The sequence below is a fragment of the Mustela nivalis genome (genome assembly GCF_964662115.1).
Source record: "Mustela nivalis genome assembly, chromosome: 2".
Classification (NCBI taxonomy): domain Eukaryota; kingdom Metazoa; phylum Chordata; class Mammalia; order Carnivora; family Mustelidae; genus Mustela; species Mustela nivalis.
The window spans coordinates 36,533,017-36,545,607 of NC_139021.1; the positions used below are offsets into that span (position 1 = coordinate 36,533,017).

A 12,591-nucleotide genomic window follows, 5' to 3' on the forward strand; every position below is an offset into this window, starting at 1 on the left:
AGGCAGACTCAGGTGTGTGGTGAGGAGAGCAGGAGGAGCACAATGTACCCGAGATACAGAGACCTTACAACTGAGGTAGGCACTATTCCAGCTGTAGCTTTATTTCAGCAATAATAGAATCTAAGGACTGCTTTGCCAGAAAGTAGGCTTGTAGGGCTGGAAACTGGCCAGACTTATTGATTTTCGTGTTTGATACTGTTCGGAGTTGGCTTTGGTTCAGGCATGTGTGTGAGATTCAATGAAAATCAATGAGGTACAGTAATACCTTTGGAAGAGTGACCTTTTCTCTTGCTCCCTGGCTTTGAAGTTAAGAAAATGAAGGCGCTGGAGCTGCTGGCAGTCCCTATGTGGCGTCTGAGGCCAAAGCTATGTAACACGGAGGGGAGATCTAATGGATTCTGCCACGCCTAAGGACAGTGCCAAGTCCCAAATCAGCTTTGGTTGGGTTTTCTGTCATTTACAAGCCAAAGCATCCCACCTGATATACAGTCTCTAAGTAAAGGGATTGCCAAGGGTAACCCACAATCTTCTATTCTTACTCCTTACCTCTAATCCCTTATTTCAGTGAATTTCTCCACCCTCAGGGCTTTAAGGACAATTTCTTAGGAGAGTAATTCATAACCATGCCTAATTTCTTAAGCCAGTGCTACCCCCATGCTTCTAACTGTGAGCCTTCTGGATATCTGAGATCACCTCCACCGTGGTATTTATGTGTACATGGATTCATTACTCAACCAACATTTACAGGTTATCTACAACATACTGGGTATACGAAGGTAAAGTAAATAATTTGCATTTTTTTCTCACACCAGATTTTTCCTTGGCAATTTATCAGCCTCAAGTTCCAAGATCTCAGGAAGTACTAGAGGGGAAAACACAACCAACATCATGTGTAATACTGACACTGTTAAAAAAGTGAACTGTTAAAAAACAGGGACATTTCTCTACTATCAAACAAATCTTTTTTTCTTTTTTTTTTTTTTGCTTTGTATTCTTCTTTGTACTGTTAATTCTTTCGCTCTAATCAAGTATTTGTGTACCTATATTTAAGTCTCTTGTCATTTTTTTCTTTTCTTTTCCCCAATAATAAGTCTACTTCTCACTCTCTTCTTAAACCTCTGTCATCCTTTTACAGTTTGAACTTGCCTCTATCGCAGGTCTAGCAGCACGGATTGTGGACTTGCTTAAACACACAGGGGCCAAAGGGAATGGAAGATGCTTATGTTGGCAGTGAGGACAGAGCACAGGCATAGACATAAGTCTATGTCCAAAGGCACAGACATAAGTGTGCCCTGCTTGATCCTTTCTGCCCCCTTCTCTGTTCTTCTGTGCCATACACCTACAAGGAAATGAGGTGTGGTTTGCTTGGGAAGCTTATGCAACTGATTTAACCCAACCCCCACATGCCCATTGGCCCAGCACACTGACTACACACACCAGTGGGCTGCGGCTTTGCTCCTCAGTAAGGGGTTCCGGTTACTGGTGCCACCACAGAAAGGGTTGCCCACAAGTACCAGCTTTTAAGTTTAAAACAGAGTCTCTGGGGCGCCTGGGTGGCTCAGTGGGTTAAAGCCTCTGCCTGCGGCTCAGGTCATGATCTCAGGGTCCTGGGATTGAGTCCCGCATCGGGCTCTCTGCTCTGCAGAGAGCCTGCTTCCTCCTCCTCTCTCTCTCTCTGCCTGCCTCTCTGCCTACTTGTGATCTCTGTCTGTCAAATAAATAAATAAAATCTTTAAAAAAAAACAAAAACAAAAACAAAAAACAGAGTCTCTGTTCCCTTTTGAACAATTCCTGCTATTCTTTTTTTTTTTTTTTTTTAAAGCTACAACAAAATAATAAAAAAAGTGTTAGTTCAAGTGGTTTTAATCTTGGCGTAAATGACCAGTAATAAGAGATGATGATGATCACTTAATAATAAAGAGTGGTGATAAATTTCACAAAGGGTCATTTATAAATGGTAAACCAAACTTCACACTTTTACCACAAAATATGAAAGTAATCCCTGGGACCCGTGACAAGGTTATTAATTTTCCTTTTCCCTTTCTTTCACTCTGTGAGAAGCTAGCCTATGGGACATCGTCCTCTCCTGTTTGTTTTTTTATCAGGAAACATGCTAAATACCTTCCTTGGGATGAAATGAATCTTGTTTTATGTACAGCCACACACATACACCCAGGGCCATGGAGAATACTCAAGAGTTCATGTAAACTGGATACTTAGACATTTCAAATCTGGTAGAAATGGCAAGAGAAAGTGCATTAAGGAATGTGTTTGTCTCCTTCCTAGTGGACTATGAATGTGCTGTTGGATAAAATGACTACATGTAAAAACTATAAAGAGCTATCTTCTTAGCGCTAGAAAAAGCCACATGATTTTGTGACATTTTATCTCATTTTATCTCTATGTGTACGTGTGTGTGCGCGCACACTGCAAATAGGACAATACGTTTACGTTTGTTTCAGCTGGCAGATATATAGGTTATCCTTTACATCTTCTGAACTGTTCGTTTTCCTCCTGAGTTTCCAAAAACAATATAGAGAGAAGAAAAAAAATTAAAGAACTATGCTGTGGAAATGTAAGATTTTAAATGGTCACTTAAACTTTTAAAGCATGAATATTAGTAAAGTTACTCAAACACTTATCAGGTCATTTTAAAAATCTTTTAACTTCGAAATAATATTAGGCTTTTACAGCAAAGTTGATACCCTTCACTCAGCTTCCCTTCAAGTTAACAATTACATAAGCTAACTTCCGTCAGCTATAATATGATTCTCAAAAGCCGGTAAGTTAATCTCAATACTATCAATTTATAGACCTCATTTGAATTTCACATTACTCCCCTCATGTCCTTTTCCTGTTCCAGGATCCAATCCAGGACCCCACACTGCATTTAGCAATTGTGTGATCAGGTCATTTTGACCGAGTCTATAACCTCTTCTACTTCCTTCCATTCAAAAGAATGCTTTTCTGCCTGATTTTTCCATTGGCCTCTTTCAAAAATCTGTGTTTATATTTTTAATTTCAGCCCTAGCAAACTAATGGCAGATATTTAATTAAACTAAATGAGGTGTAACAACATTGAGAAGCAGTTTCAGAAACAACTGGTACCATAAACAGAAATAATCTTGCTTGGTTTGCATACTGACATACTCTTCATTGAGTGTAAAAATTTAGTTCAAGGAACAAGTAGTTTCATGACCTTTCAAATCCTCCTGCGGAAGACTAATAAATGCAAACCACTTGTTTTGGAGAATGTTTACAAAATGCTGCCAGCTCTGCATCGTCAGTCTCTACTAGACACTTGGTAAGGCTCCTATTCTCTACATGCTGACTGTGCAAAACGCAATCCGAATCAGGGCTTCTGTATGTCATGAGGAAGAGTACTCAGTGATGACATGTACTAGCAAAACACATCCAGGTATTTTTTTATACAGCTGGAAACAATCTAAGGCTACCAGAAAATCAGCAAGCATGGGTTAGATACAGCTACAGGTCAATTTGCATAATAGTGAAGCATCAGGGTGCCTGAAAAAGTGAGGAAGAAACAAATTTTTATAAAGACCTACGAAGAGATGATCCATAAAGAGATAACCAAAAATTTTTTCTAAGTATGGCTCATAAAGAGATGATTAAAACTCTTCTCATTTCTAGTTCCTTCAACTAATTATGTTAAAGTACATAAAACATGGCAGTTGAGTACTTTAACCATGAACAAAATAAATAAACCTTGTCCCCAACCCCATCAGAATATGTAAGTTGATCAGATTGTATTTAATTACATTCTATTTTATAATATGCCTATATGTTTGTACCTATTAATGTAGTAAACTAAAATGTAGCATAAGATTAATATAAACTAAAATACAGCACAAGATGAATATATGAAACAGAACAAAACAAAGCTGTTAGAGAACTACATTTATGTTGAAAGTGCTGCTGATGCTCTTGAACAAATTTACTACAAAGTCTAGCCTAACCGGGTGGTCCCCTTGCTAACATGTATCCCATCCAGTCTGATGATTTGCCATGGGTGGGGTTTCCAATCCCCATGTACTCTCACCCAGTCCTCACTGCTGAATAACACCCCCCCCCCCCCGCCCCGGCCATCCTCCTGCTCTAAGGCGCTAACACAAACCTCTTTTGGCCATAATAAAATGACAAGTAACAGAAATGGGACTTCTTTTTTTTTCTTTCACATAAATTAAGAGGGAATTACTCATCAAAGATGAAAATGTCTACAAGTTGGTTATTTTTATCTGGTCTTTGTCTGGGAGAGGGAGAGGTATTTTTTGAGAAATGTTTTAGAACTCTCAGATTCTAGAAAAACTAAACTAAAAATACCAAAAAGGGTAATGGAGGATAAGCTTGGCCTCTTTCTTCCTCTCCAACTGCCACAATGCTCACTGTTTTCACAGTTGTGTCAGTTTATTAGAAAAAGAAAACTTTATTGGACCATGTAGCCATTTCTTTTTTTTCCTTCCTCCCTTCCTTCCTTTCTCTCTCTCTCTCTTTCTTATAACCAGACCGGCAGATCCGACCATGCATACTGGAACGTGTATAGCAACCTTCTTACAGAGGAAGAAACAACAGTAAATACACACTTCAAAAGTTCCTTAGATGAATGCGGTAGCTGGTTAATTTAATTATGTGAGGAAACTGCTGTGAATCAAACTTTTTTTAAAGTAAGTTACAGGGATGGAAGAATTGGTATAAACTTCCTCAAACAGTGTTGAAAGCAAAATGACTTAACAATTTACTACAACTGCTTAGAAATTTGTCTTGATCTGCATAATCCAGGTGTTTTAAGTCTGATATAAGTGACCAATCAAAAGCCAGGAGACATGTTCTAGTCCTCACTCCACCTCAGAATATCGCTGGGCAAATCACTTAATCTTTCACCCTTAGCTTAAGGGGGGAGTTAGGATTAGCTCAGTGGGCCTCCACCTGAGATTCTTTGACCCGAGAGAGTTCCACAAAGTAAGGGTGGTTCATGAGGTATTTTCCATATTTCAAAGACCCCGAAAGAAATCATGAATCTATCTGAAACAAGCTTGGAAGTGCAGTAAATTTTTCTTTTTGGTTACAGTCATATCGAGTTGGTGTAGTTACGTTAGCTATCTCATCCTAAATGCAATGTGTTTGGATCATGAGATCTATGAGAGAATAAGATAAAAAAAAGGGTTCTTGATAAAGAAAAGGATGATCTTTAAGATAACTTGCAACTCGAAAATTTAATGACCTATGACTTCAGCATTCACATGGTGCTGAGAGAGGGAAGGGAAGGAAGATACAAAAAACACCAATATTTATTGAGGAATTTAATACATTTGTGCCAAGGAATGTGTAGGGTATTCTGAGTACATTATCTCACCTAATCCTTTCAGCAGGCCTGTGAATTCAGTATTTTTGCCTTCATTTCGGAAATGAGCTGTGTTGTAACTTTTACCACCATCAACTGCCAGTAAGTAGCAAGGCTAGGATTCAGATTCTGTCTGCCTCCTTCCAGCAACCAGGTTGCTCTATAAAAACTACTGCTATTTAGTTAGCTCTTAGTAATTTCATTTTTTCAACTGGCAACAGGGTTGTGAATAAATGCTTTTTCCCGTCCCCAGCTGTCCTGCATGGCCTCAGTATGTTATGCCAACATAGCCTACAGGTCCAGATGCCCAGCCAGAAAGTAAAAGAACATCTAGGATGTGTCCTCAGTCACTCATCACTGACAACGTTGCTAGGCCAGAAACTTTCCTAGCAAATAGCCTACTACTCATGGCTGATGTGGATGGGAGGGCAATATGCTGTGACCATAAGCAAAACTAAATGCTGTCACAAGTTCAGTAGAGTGAGGGAGAGAGATTTCCTCCTAATCTTCACTTTTTCCACTGTCCCAGTATGGAGGGCTACAACAGTTCTTGTTCATTTCACCTACTACTGACCTATAGGGTGCTACCATTAAGATGCAGAGGAGAGGCTACTGAGATCTCCTCATTACTGGGACTGGAAACTTACTTCTCTAACAGCACTTTGCAGTGAGATATCTTTATGTCAACTGATAGTATTTGTGTTGTCTCAAAGGCCCTTTTTTCTCCTGTCTATAGAACATTGTTTTAAAAATGTATATATGGGAAATTTTTATCAGTTGCCCTTTCCCCTTCCCAAATGTACCTAAAACTAGAAAAATCATTCTTTACCATACCTTTGTGAAAACTAGGAAAAGAAATAAAGAGCACTTTTTTCCCTATGCTACTTAAAACATACAAAGTCCAATGCAATGGGACACAACTCTAACGTATCGAACCTACAGCCAACAGTTTTCTAGCAGTCTAGATTAAGTTTAAAATCTGGTAACTAAAAACAATAGGAAGAAATAGACCAATGTGGCTAGAGACAAGATTGAAGGTGGATATACTTGGAAGAGTATAATTGTACTGGATTTCTCATTAGGAGGAAGCAGAGTCCTATGAAGACTTCACATTCCCCAAGAGAACCATATTTACACAATTAACAATTCTTTTGTTGGAAAAAAAGCTTTCATTATTGCGTGTGGACACATGTGGGCTGTGTAAAAAATATAAAAGATGTGTAACATACGGTAAACAGAAAGTAATGATCTTAAACAGGCCAAATCCTTGAACTCGTCATTAATAAATGTCTCTCCTGCATTCAGCTACCCGGGTTGCTGGGAGCCTGTTTTCTTCAAGTACTTCAAACACTGAAATCCAGGAACATTTATTATTTTAATCCATTACAGGCAGTGCTTGATTTAACTTTATTGGTTGTGGTGGTGGTAGTGGTTATAAGTGGGGGTATAGCAATGTTCTTTTACACATCATTTCAAAAGGGCTTAATTATATTTTATAGTTTGGGCCAGGAATTCTGCTTGTTTTTTGTCTAACAAGGTTCAAATGGAGTTCAGGTCGATGATGAATCAGAAGAAAAAGTCAGAGATGGTTATCTCTCTGAGATGAGCTCATCTCCCTCTACGAAAGGCTGGGCAGGTACACGATGTTCACTACACAGAGCACATGACAGTGCTTGACATCTGAAGCTGTTTGCTTATTAGAGGATTTTTAACACATCAGAAATGCAACTGAGTAGTTATCATCTTCATTTCTAAAGTAACTATCCTATGTATTTTAAAGGTTTCCTGTTAGAATCCAAAGCAGCTACGGTGACCACCTAGCACTAAAACAAAAAATGTATGTGAAGAATAATAATCATGTAAGACATTTTAAAAAATGCACAAAGCTTTTGAAACAGAAATATTTAAGTATCCCAGTAAATGTGTCTGAACAGCATTCATCTCCCAGTGGGTTTTTTGACTTAAAACAAAACAAAACAAAACAAAACATCAAATATTCCTGATCTGTTACCTCTCTTTCTAAGGGTGCGAAAAAAGATCAAAGGTAATAGTATTAATATTACCTATTATTATCCAAAATTCCAGCTAATCATATATTATTGGATGTAATAATTACAACAAGGGGAATAAAATTTGCATGGTGGGATTTCTTCTCCATCGTGTGTGATTTTTCTAAGAAGAGGACAAGAGAATTACTCCCCCAGACAGCATCTTATACACTTATGATTTTTATTTCCCACCATATTAGAGAAACAATATGAAACACTAGTTTGGAAAAAAGTAATGAGAATTTTACTTTTTTTCCCTTATTTCTCATTTAATTTTTAGAACTTCCTATTCTACTTCTTTTGAATGTCTCAACAGTCCTCAGTATACACAGGAAAGTATCACTGCTGAAGAGAATCCATAATCTATAGGTAATTTTAAGAGTAAAGTAAGAGGGACACACTAGTTCATCAGTAGCAACTTTGAACCTTGTTATAAAGTAATAAGAGAGAATCGGACCAGGATTAATAGTGGTACTCAGTTGTGGGGTGAGGGGTGTCATGTTTCACAGACTCTAGGCCATCTGTTCTGCCTGCCTCCATTTTACTTCTGCAAAACTATAAACGCACCTCTACCTCAGGGACTATAGAAAGGCATTAGAATTCTTCTGCTTTTCATTATCACAAGATTCAGTAACTCATTTCATTGTCAAGATAATCCCCTTTTACTCTTTCTTTTGCGCTTGCGGGGTATGCCAAAATGACAAATAAAATCCCAGATGTTACAGACTCGATGAGGTCCCCACCTTTCCTTGAGTGTTGGGTTTATGCTACTTGGGATATAGTGTCAAAAATGACAGGACCCTGATGCCCACACCCAATATTCATTAAGGTTTGTTAGTGATTTGTATAGCTGTCTACAAGCTGTGCCTCCACTTCAATCCTCAGTGGCAGCTTGAAAGTCAAGTGTGTCCTCCGGCTTTAACTGTCAAAGCATTTATCTCCTATTGTTCAGGCACTGGAAAGAGAAGCTATTTCTTAAAAGTAACAAAAGTCTTTGGGGTGTTGTAAATGGCTTGCTGTTGCGACATATTATTTTAGGTAGTCATATCTAATTTAATGTTTTATTTCCCCTTAGGCTTACTTGCATTTCTGCCGCATCCAACAGCTATGACAAGGCCTTAAGAGATTTTCCTCAGGAGATCCAGTTAACTATGGAATGAAAAGCTGGAGCTCCACTTTGTATCAATTAATGACCAGATTTCATTTTTTCAGTACATGAAAAATAACTTTTTTTCTTTATGTTTTATTGCTCTTGAATTCGGTGAACACGAGAAGAGGCATTTGTCTATGTGAAAAATAATGTGGCTATGCCTTCTTTCTCTCTCTTTTTGTTTATACACATAGATAAGTGCATCTGGATGACAGAGGCGGGGATGGTGAAAGCTATTTAAACGACAGCTCTTTGACCAGAAGGAGTTCAGCTCATTGTTTCTGCCATGGATGACAAGTCCCCTAAGTGCCTATGGATAGGGAATCCTTGCAACTTTCTCCAATTTCTGACTAAAATGAGAACCAAGATGGCCTCACTTAGGCTCTTCCCCCAATCCTTTGTGTCACTGAACTTGTTCATATCCCATTTCCCTTTTTCTTATCTCCATGGAGTTTGCTAATCTAAGCGTCCCTGAGCAACAGCGAGGCAGCCTAAAACATAGCCATTCCACAGCCTGAATCGTGTACCCTCCTTTGCCAAAATCTAAAGGAGTGCCGCCCTAATAGAGCCATAATTTACTCTGACAAGGGGAGCTAAAGTCTGCAGCTCACTCCCCACCCTGCCTGTGGAAAGTGCTACACTGTGTTCACAATTTATAGCTATATACTTATGGTTTCTTCAAAACAACATACTTCAAACAGCAAAAAAAGATTGTGTTATGTGTGTAGGTGGGGGGAAGGGGGTCGTTTTTAAAAGAACATACTACAGAATGGGATGGATTTAATAGACAGCAAAAGAAAGACTATCAGCCTTTCCAAAATAAAAATGTTTCTGAAAATAAGATAGAATCTCTAAATGGGATTCATTTTGTTATTTTTTTTCAGTATTATATACCAACTGAAAAAAATCAAAGCACTACGTCTACTAGAATCAGAACTTCAGAGCCATTTTACCAAAGACATATGGGAGAAGGTAAGTATTCTAGCAGAAATAAGAGTCAGGTTATTATAAGTTGTTGTTACCCTAGCATCTGCAGAGTAGAATTTGGAAAAAAATTAAGTCCCTTGAAACTTTAATAGTTTAGGGTCACAGCATAGTACAGAAGGCTAAGAAGAACTTGTGGATTTTTTTTCTTTTTTAAATTGAAAATATTCAACCATTTCATATTGGTTCAAATGATGAGAACATTTCAGCAAATAATTTGTACATATTTTGTTGCAAAAACCAGTAAATGAATATGAAACCATCCTAGATTTAAGTGTATTGCCAGTGTCTTGGGAAGAAGATTAACCTTCCTTTCTCATGCTTTTATTATTCCCTTTCCCCCATACTCGACCCATAAGCTTATGACAGTTTCGATGATAAAAAATACAATCATTAAATGAACTCAAATATTTTTTGTACCTTTCAGAAGCAAGGAAACATGCCTATAACACATTCCCCATTGTGTTTCTCTAAATATTACTTAGAACATAAGATTCCTCTGGCATTACAAATCTATTTCAGCTCCTAAATTAAAACTCATCTGGAAAGGACTGTTTTACCCTGTTTATATAACATTGTCACATAAAGAGTGTTAAAAAAAATATTTCACTAAAAATAGCTTGCGTAAGTTAGGGATTAGAGTAGTTTCTGCTGCTATAATTGTTCCTTTGTAGTTTTTTCCATGATGTTTTTGCAGTGTTTTTGACTGTGTTTATTAAAGTCAGCACATCAAAAAGGATCAAAGGGAAAGTGAGTGAGAACCAAAGAAACCCCAAGTGTGTTGTCTCATTGGGGAGTTATGCAGATTCACATAAACAAGTGCAAATTGTTGAGGTTTTAATGAAAATTTTCTACAATTATTTTATCTTAAGTCATTCTATACAATAACATCTGTACAGCAGATGGCTATACTGTACCAAGGCAAAGCTCCTTTTTCTCTCTCTGTTTAATAGTACATCTGAGATGACTACTTTTGTCACTGTGCTCAATTTGGTTCAGCAAATAATTTGAAAAGTGCAGCTGCTGCAGATGGTCACAATAGTTATATAAACTGTAAAATCAAAGACACAGTTAGGTATTTCTGTATTAGATTCAAACTATAAAAATCTGACATTAACTCGGTTCAGCTCAAAGATATACTATAAAAGAGTTTAGTTCAATGCAGAACGATGTCACTTGCAGAATACAAAAAGAAATATAACTACTGGTAGGAGGGTTTTTTGGGGGGAGGGTGTGAGGGATACTTTTTACCACTCATCAAAAATATATCTTGCATGTATATTTGAGTATATTTCATCCAGGTTGAAAAGCATGACTTTTTAAGGTATTCAACGATATAATGAAATTAATGTTCAAGGCTTCAAAATGATATTTGGCTTTTAAAAAGTTTTGCTAAGCTATAAATTAATTTTTGAAAAATATGTGATAATCTTGCAATTATAATTTCCCTGAAATCAGCTATTAGCAATAGCTAGAACTTAAATCACTCTTATTTTATTTGGTTATAATTAATGATTATCTTGCTAACGTTGTTATCTTTTTAAACTGGGCATGCTGCTCCATGAAGAAGAAATGTAGAGAAAACAGATTTGGCGTTCGTTATGTTTTCATAATAAAATTGTTCCCATTAAATAGCTAACTTCAATTTGGTTTGGTTTGTTGACACAAGTAACTCCTTGAGAACGTTTGTTGGACACTACACATTACACTTGTATACAATCTGTCTTCGTAGGAGCTATAGTTTCTGTTTCTGTGTTTAACTAGATTGAAGGGCATAATTGTAAAAGGGATGGGGTATGTAGTTTTTCCAGGATGAAGGGGGTGGTGGGGGGGGAAACAAGCTACAAAAGCAGAATGAGTCCGCTATCCTGTGGAGCTCAGTGAGAGGATTTTAACGACATTATAGAGATGTTTATTGAGGACAGACACCATTAAAAGTGGGTAAAATATGAGTAGCAAACGAATAAAACAAGACAGAAAAGGACCTAGAATTGAGGACAGTCCATTTAAATTCTTCCCCTCTGTTTGCGTCCTAACCTTTCCCTGCTATGATTAAGGTACAACTGGAAAGGCGTGGGAACCGGTCAGTGTTGTCTGGGTTGCAGTTTTTTTGTGGATAAATCAGACACTGCAGCCACCAGTGTTTCATAGTCTTTCATGTCCCATGGACCTTACATTTTTCATTTCTAACTTTTAAGACAATAAAAAAAAAATACAGTGCTTTTAGCTGGCTTGGTCACAAATATTTCTGGTGAGAAAGAAATAAATCATCTACTTTTTGGCCTAAAATTCATACTTCTCAACCATAAAACTTTTCCTTTATCTCTTAAACTACTGTGCCCAAACTGGCTATATGGAGCTATGTTCCGGGGGGTCTCCAGCTGCCACTTAACCACTTTTTAGTAAGCAACTAAGTTATAGAGAGTTTTCGGATTTACTTTATCCCCTACACCATCCCTCTAGCCCCAATTCTTTCCTGCAAATTAAAGTGGAAAAAAAGGTTTCCTTTATGCTACTTTTGCCTTTCAAAGTAGAATTTCTGGCATTGTGCCCCGGACTCCTCCAGTAGCAGGTTCTGTGACTGAAAACTGCTATTTCCCACCTGTACCTTGTCTTTTCTCTTCCCCTCCTCCAATTCTTTCTGCCTACCATTTTTCAGTGTGAAAAAGCAAATTAACATTTCTGTCATGGTAACAAAAGAGAAAGAGGCAGATGCCTGTTAATTTCTCACCTCTCCACCCATCAACGCCATCCAGTTTGCAGAGCCCCACACCACCCTGTGCTAGGCTAGGTACTGAAGCATAGCCCTTCTCTTCCAGGTATTGCTGGCATGGTCAATGGCATTGTCCTTGCCAAGTTGAACCTTGGTTTTTGCTACACTTTGTGTAGCATAGCTGCCACCTGAACAACTTCTCTCTTTTTAAATAAACTGTTACCAGTAACTTCATATAGTGCATTAGAATCATCTGTAGAGCTTTTGGAACACAGATTTCTGGGCTCCACACCCAGAGTTCTCGATTCAGTAGGTCAGGAGTGGGGTCTGAAACCTG

General features: G+C 37.9%; 1 protein-coding gene across 1 annotated transcript in view; it reads right to left on the reverse strand.

Annotated features, from left to right (window-relative positions):
* The window catches only part of VPS13B (vacuolar protein sorting 13 homolog B), a 714,200-nt gene that overhangs the window by 156,640 nt on the left and 544,969 nt on the right, over nucleotides 1-12,591 (reverse strand). The gene's annotated exons all lie outside the window — the stretch shown is intronic.